Source organism: Dipodomys spectabilis, unplaced genomic scaffold, assembly GCF_019054845.1.
Source record: "Dipodomys spectabilis isolate Male_0828 unplaced genomic scaffold, ASM1905484v1 ptg000315l, whole genome shotgun sequence".
In the NCBI taxonomy this organism is placed as follows: Eukaryota; Metazoa; Chordata; class Mammalia; order Rodentia; family Heteromyidae; genus Dipodomys; species Dipodomys spectabilis.
In genome coordinates, this window is record NW_024870992.1 from 255,350 (window position 1) to 266,363 (window position 11,014).

The window sequence follows — 11,014 nt, forward strand, 5'->3', positions numbered from 1 at the left end:
GGTATGCTACACAGTCTGGGAGGAATTGGAATGTAATTTTTCTTTAACACATAGGTCTTTCGGGGGCATTCTAAAATCAAATGGCAACATCTTCACCAATGATAATAACTTGTCCAGGGGTGGAAGCCATTAGATATTTCTATAAATTCTAATCAGATCTCAGCAGACTAAATATTTTATGGAATTCCCATTAAAATAGTTTCTTGCAGACTGACTGGGTCTTCATAATGTGTATCTGTGTATTTCTAGGTGTGTTTTTGAATAAACTAATAAAACAATGTGGCAGATAAAAGTATTAGTATGGTCTTTTGTTTTTCTTCTCATACTATGAAAGTCTTTCACAATTCCCAATCAAATCCCATCCAAGATTCAAACATTAATGCTGTCCCAATATTTCTTTATGTTAACCTAAGTACATCCATCTCATTTCACATGGCCATGGTATAGGAAATTTTTAAGTCTTCTAACTTCGTTGTCACCAAGGAAACAACATAAAATATTGCTTTAAAAAAACCTAGAATGTAGAACATTTTAGCCAGAAAATTGAAGGAGTATACATTATAGGATTTAATTTAAATATTTAGTCACATAAATGGATACTCTTTATCACCAACTCAGAGCCCTTTTAAACTACGTAATTGCACAACTCATCTATTACCATCTTCCATGAAGACAGTCCTTGCGGTAAACAAACCAGATCTGGTGAACAAATTAACATGTACATCATTGTTACATGCTGCTGTTCTAAAGCATGGAAATGAAAGAGTATTTAATGTCTGTGAAGTGATGGTTCTAAGGACTATGGAAAGTGATTACTTTGCACCATAAATAGAAAAATCCACAGATGTTTTAAGTTGTGTTTTGTTGTTGGCATTTGTGAGATATATTTTGGAAAGCACAATGAATGAAAGAATGCTATTTTGTAAAACCTTGCTGGCAGACACATTTACTGAAATGTTTCATATGAGAAGGCAAACAATAGGGTGGGTAGGATGTAGTATGCAGCTTTAAATACAGACAAGCAAAACAAAGCATGGGAATATTTTTTCTTAACAAATGCTTTCTGGTTATATTAAGCTATACACTATAATGATGAAATAATCATTTCTTTGGAAAAGTAAGGAGAAAACACTGTCACCTGTTGAATTTCTTTTTAAAGTGAATCTTAAATGTCAAGGTCAAAGAAATTTAAAAGCCTTGTATATGACAAACCTACAGCCAGCATTATACTTAATGGTGAAAAACTAAAGCCATTTCCTCTTAACTCAGGAACAAGACAAGGATATCCACTCTCACCACTTCTCTTCAATCTAGTATTAGAATGCCTAGCAACAGCAATAAGACAAGATGCAGACATAAAGGGGATCCAAATAGGGAAAGAAGAAATAAAACTCTCACTCTTTGCAAATGACATGATCTTGTATTTAAAGAATCCCATAACTCCACTCCCAAATTTTTCAAGCTAACTCAAAACTTTGGCAAAGTAGCAGGGTATAAAATTAACCCCCCAAAATCAATGGCTTTTCTGTAGGCCAACAATGAGAAAAGTGTGGCTGAAATTAGGAAAGCAACCCCATTTGTAATAGCCCCACAAAAAAATAAAATACCTAGGAATTAACTTAACCAAAGAAGTGAAGGACCTCTATGATGAAAACATTAAAATCTTGAAGAAGGAAATCAACACAGAACTTAGAAAATGGCAAAACCTCCCATGCTCCTGGATTGGAAAGATTGACATCATGAAAAAGGCAATACTTGCCAAGGCTATCTACAAATTCAACGCGATACCTATCAAAATTCCAACCTTATTCTTCAAGGAACTAGAAGAGGCAATCCAAAAATTCATATGGAACAATAAAAGACCCCGAATAGTAAAAACGCTCCTCAACAGAAAGAACACTGCTGGAGGAATATCAATACCAAATTTCAAACTCTAATATAAAGCCATAGTAATCAAAACAGCTTGGTATTGGCATAAGAACAGACCTCAGGACCAATGTAATAGAATTGAAAACCCAGAAAGAAACCTACAAACCTATAGCCAACTAATCTTTGATAAGGGAGCTAAAACAATAGAATGGAAGAAAGACAGCCTCTGTAGTAAATGGTGCTGGCAAAATTGGTTAACTACTTGTAGAAAACTAAAGCTAGATCCTTATATATCACCCTGCACAAGAATCAACTCCAAATGGATCAAAGTCCTCGAAGTCAAAGCAGACACTCTGAAAACACGACAGGATGGAATAGGAGAAACCCTAGGTCTCCTTGGCTCAGGCCGAAATTTTCTGAATAGAGACCCGGAAACACAACAAATCAAAGAAAGGTTGGACAAATGGGATTGCATGAAGTTGCAGAGCTTCTGCATGGCCAAGAACATAGCTAGCAAGATCAATAGAAAGCCCACGGATTGGGAGAAGATCTTCACTAGCCATACAACTGACAAGGGTCTCATATCTAAAATATACTTGGAACTCGAAAAATTAAATTCCCCAACAACAAATCCTCAAAGAAACAACTGCCCAATTAATAAGTGTGATAAAGACTTAAAGAGAAATTTCTCTGAAGAAGAAAGAAGGATGGCCAATAGACACTTGAAGAAATGCTCAACATCCCTAGCCATAAAAGAAATGCAAAACAAAACAACATTGAGATACCACCTCACTACAGTTAGAATGGCAAACATTAAGAACTCTAACAACAGCAGATGCTGGAGGGGATGTGGACAGAAGGGATCCTTACTTCATTGTTGGTGGGAATGTAAACTTGTTTAACCACTTTGGAAAGCAGTATGGAGGTTCCTGAGAAGACTTCACATAGAACTCCCCTATGACTCAGCAATCCCACTTTTGGGCATTTACCCAAATGTTTACAAACAAGACCACACTAAAGCTAACAGCACAACTATGTTTATTGCAGCATTATTTACCATAGCTAAGATATGGAACCAACCCAGATGCCCCTCAGTAGATGAATGGATCAAGAAAATGTGGTATATACACACAATGGAATTCTATGCCTCCATCAGAAAGAATGGCATTGCCCCATATGTTAGGAAATGGAAAAACTTGGAAAAAATTATATTAAATGAAGTAAGCCAGGCCCAAAGAAACACAGGTCCCATGGTTTCCCTTATTTGCAATATCTATTATATGTATGAGTCAAGCGGAAAAGGTCAGATAATGTGATGTTAGGAAAATGAACCCTTAGATATGTATTTTAATGTTTTTTTCTTTCATGCATTTTTTCTAATGCATTTGTAAGATTATCTCTTTGTTGCTTTGTATGTCCCTCCCCCACAATATAACCCCTGCTTTCACTATATTTGTTGTCACTATAACTTGTGGAGGAGATGGGGAAAAACAAGTCGTTTAAGGATACAGGTGGACCTGTTGCAACAATGAGAAGTACAAGTTGTCATGTTGAAAACGAGCTTTACAACTTTGGTGCAGGGAGGGCGGGGTGTGCAGGGGGGGTGGATTCTGTGGGGTTGGGGGGGGGTGGCTGGGAAGGGATGTGAAGGGTAAACAAAGGAGGAGGCTGCAATGCTTGATAAGAAATGTATGCATTATCCTACCCGTGTAATTGTAACCTCTCTGTACAATATGTTCACAAAAAATAAAATACAATAAAATAAAATAAACAAAATTTTAAAAAAAGAAAATGAATAAGTGTTACTGGGTTATCATCTAAAGTAAAAAATAAATAATCCACAAATCCAAAAAAAAGAAATTTAAATGTCTTAATATAATATTATCAAGTATTACTTTCATTTTTGATAAAAAAGTTAAAACAAACTGACAGACTGTTAGTCCATTAAAATTTATAAGTTTCCTGCTATATATTTCCTATTGTGCCTCTTTTTTGGGGTGATATATATGTTTTTTTAGAATGGCATCTTGGTCTTAACCATTACCCACAAAATTTATGCTGTCATAGAATCAGAGAGTTTTTGTTTTCTTGTTGTTGTTTTATTTTGTTTGTTTGGTCAATCTTGGGGCTTGAACTCGACCTCGGCACTGGTCCTACACTCTTCAGCTCACGGTGATCGCTCTACCGCTTGAGCCACAGTGCCACTTCTGGTTTTCTAGTGGCTTATTGGAGATAAAAATCTCACAGTCTTTCCTGCCTGGGCTGTCTTTGAACTGAGATCCTCATATATCAGCCTCCTGTGTAGCTAGGATTACAAGCATGAGCCACCGTTGCCCAGCCAGAGAGTTTTATTTTATCAAATTAAGGCTATAGTAGGCTCATTGTATGCCAACACAAAATATAAACACCAATGACAATTTTTCCTAAAAAAAATAACACTCATAAAAAAATCATGAGATTCGGAGGAAGATGGAAGAAGAGAAGCTGAAGGCTAAACAAGCTCTCCTATAGAAAGCGTTTTAGTATTCCAGTGAACAGTCTTAGGCTACAGAGTCACACCAAGTGTGTCATCTCAATAGAGAGAGTTTGGACAGAGAGGGAAAATCCAAGCAAAGAAACAGATCTGAACACATGCAGCTAGCCATGGCTGCAGTGGCAGGGTTGGTAGCAGAGACACTCATAGCAGCCATAACTACAGAGAGAATCTGGGACAAAGTCTCCAGATGTGGCGAACACGTGGATTCTACGCAACAGAAGCAAGAACTGACAAGGAGCAGATATATTCATCCTGCAGATCACAGACCAGAAACTGTCCAGGAACAAGACTCTAGCATGAGTAGAACCCAGATCTCCTCATTTCTTCTCAGGGAGCAGAGGAGGGAAGGCTGCATGTTCCCTACCACTGGAGATCTCCATCTTTGATACTAACAAAGGCCCAGTTGAGCAACTAGCTCCAACTCAGGCCTTGGAAGCAAACAGAAGAGTCATTTAGCAGGTCACAGGAATCTGCCCTGACCTGCCAGGCTCAGCTTTACCCAGGGGAAAGTCAACCAGCCCAGACAAAGAAAAATCTGCCCCCAGAGGAGTGACTTTCACCACAGGGTAAACAGAGCCAGAGGCTGCCCCTCCCTACAGCAGCCTAGACAAACAATTGAAACTCAGTAAACATAAACCCTGAGAATGGCTCCAAGCTGGGCTCTCTGAGAGTCTCAGGAGCTAGCCCAGCAAGGAAAAGCTACTGATTGCTGAAAGGCCTCAACTCTACCCATAACCTAGTCTCAGCACAGCATCTTCAAACCAGAGGAAATTCCCATCTCCCCCTTTTGGGATACTCAAAGCAAATCTACCTCCCACTGAACTAGCCTGGGAGAAGGATCACAAAACAATGGGTTATGCAAAGCATTTTTCTGCCTGCTCAAACACTGACTTAAGAAAACAATCAAGCCACTGGAAAACCAAACACCACAAGCAGACCAGAGACTCCACTAAGAGAGTAGTTATGGACACGGGAGATACACAATCATCCCATTGCCCCAATACACACCCCCCAAATATCAAAGAACTCTTTTTTTTTAATTTAGTTTAGTTTTTATTGTGAGAATACAGTACAGAGGAGTTACAATTACATGGGCAAGATATAGAGTATATTTCTTATCAAGCATTGTTGCTTCCTTGTTGTTTCCCCTTCCCATCCCTTCCCATACTTCCCCTTTCCCCCACCCCATCCTTCCCCCACCCCCCACCAAAATTGTTAAGTTTGTTTTTCGACATAATGAATTGTACATTTCATTGTTGCAATCAAAGAACTCTTATGTGAACTTTTAAAATTTTTTTTAATTGTTAAATTTGTTTTCTATTAATCTTATTTTCCTCCCATAATTTTTATTTTAAGTGTATACATGTGTGTGTGTGTGTGTGTGTGTGTGTGTGTGTGTGTGTGTGTGTGTGCTTTTTTTAACTCTTCTGAACTTTTGGTCCTTTTTAAGTATTCTTTTCATATTTTTTCTGTTTCTTTCTTTTTTTGCGTGACTAAATTGCTGTTCGGCTCATTCCCAGATATATACCCGTCATCGATTATTAGAGCTTATACCCCATTTTGTACACATTTAATCCAGAAAATTATTACTCAATTCACAACCTCTTAGGCTTAAATTCTTTAATAGCAGTATTATCACTTCATATGTATATAATTTTCAAGTAACTAATTTTAAGAATTTTTATTTTTTAGTTTTCATTTCTCCTTTCAATCCATCCCTTCGTCTCATCTTATCCTTTTCTTTTCTCAATATCATTTGTTTAAACTTATATAATTTTTAAGTGTTTCACTACTTAAATTTAAATTTTGGTTTTTCCATTTTTTCTTGTTCATTTTTTTGTAATCTCTGTCCTATCATTCTATCCAAACCATTTCCCTAAGATTAGGACTTGGTTAAATGACACATTTTCTCGATCCATCCATCTACTGAGGGGCATCTGGGTTGATTCCATATCTTAGCTATGTTAAATAATGCTGCAATAAATATAGTTGTGCTGGTAGCGTTAGTATGGTCTTGTTTGTGATCATTTGGGTAAATGCCCAAAAGGTAGATTGCTGGGTCATAGGGAAGTTCTAGGTGGAATCTTTTGAGGAACCTCCATACTACTCCAAAGTAGTTGAACAAGTTACATTCCCACCAACAATGCAGTAAGGTTCCCTTCTGGCCACATCCCCTGAAGGATATGTTGTTATTGGAGTTCTTGATTTACCCATTCTAAATGGGGTAAGGTGGTATCTCAATGTTGTTTTGATTTGCTTTTCTTTTATGGCTTGGGAGGTTGAGCATTTCTTCATGTGTCTATTGGCCTTCCTTCTTTTCTTTTCAAAGAAGATTGCCTTGAATTCTTTAGCCCACTTATTTATTGGGCAGTTGTTTCTTTGAGGATTTGTTATTGGGGGATTTAATGTTTTGAGTTCCAAGTATATTTTAGATATGAGATCCTTCTCTATTGTATGGCTAGTGAAGATCTTCTCCCAATCAATGGGCTTTCTATTGATCTTGCTAGCTATGTCCTTTGCCATGCAGAAGCTCTGCAATTTCATACAATACCATTTGTCCAAACTTTCTTTGATTTCTTGTGCTTCTGGGTCTCTATTAAGAAAATTTCATCCTCTGCACAGGAGACCTTGGGTATGTCCTACTCCGTCCTGTAATGTTTTCAGGGTGTCTGCTTTGACTCTGAGGTCTTTGATACATTTGGAGTTGATTCAGTACAGGATGATATATAAGGATATAGTTTTAGTTTTCTATGAGTGATTAACCAATTTTGCCAGCACTTTTACTGAAGAAGCTCAGTACTGTACAGAGAGGTTATAGTTATATAAGTAAGGTAATGCGCACATTTCTTATTGAGCATTGTTACCACCTCCTTTGTTTTCTCCTACTATTCCTTACCTTCACACATCCCAAACACCTCCGTCTACCCCCCTCTAATAGTATCTTGCAAATCTCATTGTTACAATGGGTCAACCTGTATCCCTTCCTTGCATCTTAAATGAAGAAATGCTGGCTTGTTTCATGCTGATTCTACTTGTGTAGACACACTTAAAAACACTTTCCAAGTCCAAAAGCAAATAAATGAAATGCACATCATCTTTTGTCAGTTGGTATAATTGTGTTCTACACATTTATTGACAGGTTACAAATTATTCTGAAATTTTAATACATAAAAAACTTTCTTTTTTTCTCATATTCGTGGCCAGGACATCTGTATGACCTCAGTCAGAACTGCTCACTTTAGACTTTTCATATGGGTTGGTTAAATTTTGACCTGCGCTCCAGTCTTCTGGGGAGTCACTCATCTGCTTAGGAATTGATGCTCGCTTTTGGAAAAGAGCCCAAGGAAGGATGCCATTTAAAGCCTTATAACTTTATTCTTAACAAGGATATTCTCCTGCTACTTTGGCTGTTGAGAGTGTCTACAAGAGCAAGCATTTCATGGGGAGCAGGGAGACACCATATGACCTATACGTATTGAGATTTCCGAGTGACTTGCTACCACTTGTACTGCACTTTTCAAGTCGAATCTCTCTAAACCTACCAGTTGGAAGAGATAAGAGGAGTGGTAAAAGAACTCTTAGAGACGAATACATCTTCAACACATTTTTTTCCAAGCATTCTGTCTAAGGCATATTCAACAACTAGTGAAACTTGTGTTGGCTATATCTATGTGTCTTTTTCCATTTGTGCATGTGTACATGTGTGTACGTATGTTTGTATTTGTGTGTACAGTGACATTCATGTGTACATAATGGGCCGATATACACATATATGCATATATAAATAAATATACATATATAAATATATGTGCATATATATATTAGGTGTTCAGTGATTTAATCTAGAGTTCCCAGCACGTTGTCCTTATCACAAAATGTACATGATAAACTGCTCTAAGGATCTGTTCTATATGAAGGGTATCCTTTGTACTCACTTCCCCCATTAACTTGTTTTTCATCCCTGTGAACAACTTCAGCCACTTTCCCATAGGATAGCTTTGTTTTTGTTACTTACTGATAATAAAAGAAAAAGGTTGTTTGTAAAAGAAAAAGAACATTTAGGTCCCAGGCTAAAAGTATAATATCAGTCCCAATTATTCATATGAGATAAAATTTATAATAGTACTAAAAGTGAAAAGGAATTCCTAGATCTGTTGTTTTGCCATTTAGAATGGCAAAGAATAATTTCACGTCACTGTTATAACTCTTAAAGAATGCAAGGGTAACTGATGGTCCCTATCATGTTCCCACAAAACCAGTGGATCCTGAAGGATAATAGTAGACCAGCAGAAATTCTAAGTAGCAGACATGGAGCATGAAAGAGAAAGAGCAGAAATGAGATAGAGTGAAAGAGAGAAAAATATCATAATATGAACGTGAATAACAGATAAACAAGAAGTGTATGAGAATATTCATACTGCTATCTTGAGACACTACATGTACTTTTGAAGGTATTTGATATATGATAACTTATCAACATAAAAAATAAAGTGATTTTGATAATAAATAAAAATGACTCAGAAGAAATTATAAATGCAAAAACATTCTTCACAGAAGCAAACTCTCAGAAATATTTCTTGACTTTGAAAAGGATAAATTTTCTGCAGTTAGTATAAATTTAGAAGTATGACAGTTCACAAAAATATAAAAATGTGTTCACATATTTCATTATGTAACCAAAAACAGAAAGCAAATATTGTTCAGATGATTTTTTAAATCACAGTTTCTCAGGAGCTGGAAAGGTGACTCAGTAGTAGAGTGCTTGCCTTGCATGCATGAGGTCCTGGATTTCATTCCTCAGCACGACATAAGCAGAAAAAGATGAAAGTGGTGCTGTGGATCAAGTGATAACGCTAGCCTTGAGCTGAAGAGCTGAGGGACAGTACCCAAGACCCAGAGTTCAAGCCCCACAACCAACAAAACCAAAGCAAAAAACAAAGCAAAATAAATCACAGTTTCTCAATTTTGTGGCCTCAACTCTGTAATACCACTACTTCAGACTAGGGATAAGATTTTAGGTATGGATATTTATCAACACTCTGATTCAGACTCTACTTGATATAATTTTTAATCAATATTTTATTTTTAGTTTTGCTCATTCTAAATTTACATGGACCTATGAAAAATGGTGTAGCCATCCGAATAATATTCTCAAAGTACCTCTTAATCACGACTCACAAAAAGTTGTATTATATTACAACAAGGAAAAAATGCTATAAATAAAGAAGACAATAATTATATATTAATGATTACTAAAATAAAAACAAAACAATTACCAAGGCTCTGATTATTTGAAGAGTATATAGTAGATTTTACTATTTTCTCATATTCCTGTACATTTAAAACTGGATAAAGCTATGAGTAGCCTTTAAATTTACCCACTAAGGTTACTATTTATAGTTCATCTCATCATTTGTATGTGGCTTATATCATTATTTGTTCATCACTAACATATAACGTAAGGGAGCCCTAAAGATTTAAGAGAAACTGTGTACTTAAAATCTTAACTCTTCACTCTACTTCTTTACACAGTCTTTGCAACTTCTCATTAGTAAAGTTTCTATAAACTCTGAAATGTACATACATACTAGTACATGCTACCAGAAATACTATATACTTTATCGGAAAATTTTATGACCTGCCAAACAGTCTTAATTTTGCCATATAAGCAAATCCCAAAATGAAAGATATTTAAAACATTAAAACTTTTAACAAAGCTTAACATTTGCTGCAATGATCATTATGACAGGTGCCTTGTGTAGAATAATAGAATTCCTCCTCCTACACATCTCATGAACAACAAATATCTGAAATTATTTTGTTTTTGGCATGTCAATCTTGACTTTATTGTTAAATGTGTGCTTATGTAAGAAATACATGGTTGCAAAATTTCACAATTCTTTTGAACTTACTTGTTGTTGAATTGTCTCGTTTAAGAAAATCAATTACACTTTATATATAAAAAAATGTTCTGTGCTCAATTTGGCTGCACATATACTAAAATTGGAACATACAGAGAAGATTAGCATGGTCCCTGCACAAGGATGAATAGTTCCATATGTTTACACCAACAGATGCTGGAAGGGATGTGGCCAGAAGGGAAGCCTACTGCATTCTTCGTGGGAGTGTAAACTTGTTCATTCACTTTGGAAAGCGGTTTGGAGGTTCCTCAAAAGACTCCACATAGAGCTCTCCTATTACACAGCAACCCCACTTTTGGGCATTCACCCAAATGATCACAAACAAGTCCATACTAAAACTACCACCACAACAATGTTTATTGTAGCATTATTTGCCATAGCTAAGATAAGGAACCAACCCCGATACCCCTCAGTAGAAGAATGGATCAAGAAAACGTTCTCTCTCTCTCTCTCTCTCTCTCTCTCTCTCTCTCTCTCTCTCTCTCTCTGTGTGTGTGTGTGTGTGTGTGTGTGTGTGTGTGTGTGTGTGTGTGTGAATGTACACTTACACAATCACTTTGGAAAGCAGTCTGGTGAGGCCTCAGAAAGCTAATTATTGACCTTCCTTATGGCCTACTCATACCACTTCTAGGCATCTATCCTGAACAACAGGTACCAATATTCAAGGACACATGCACCTCCATGTTTA

General features: G+C 36.6%; 1 pseudogene; it reads left to right on the top strand.

Moving 5' to 3' along the window:
* Positions 1–10,378: 10,378 nt before the first annotated feature.
* LOC122127871 lies at positions 10,379–10,469 on the top strand (annotated as a pseudogene).
* The last annotated feature ends 545 nt before the right edge of the window (positions 10,470–11,014 follow it).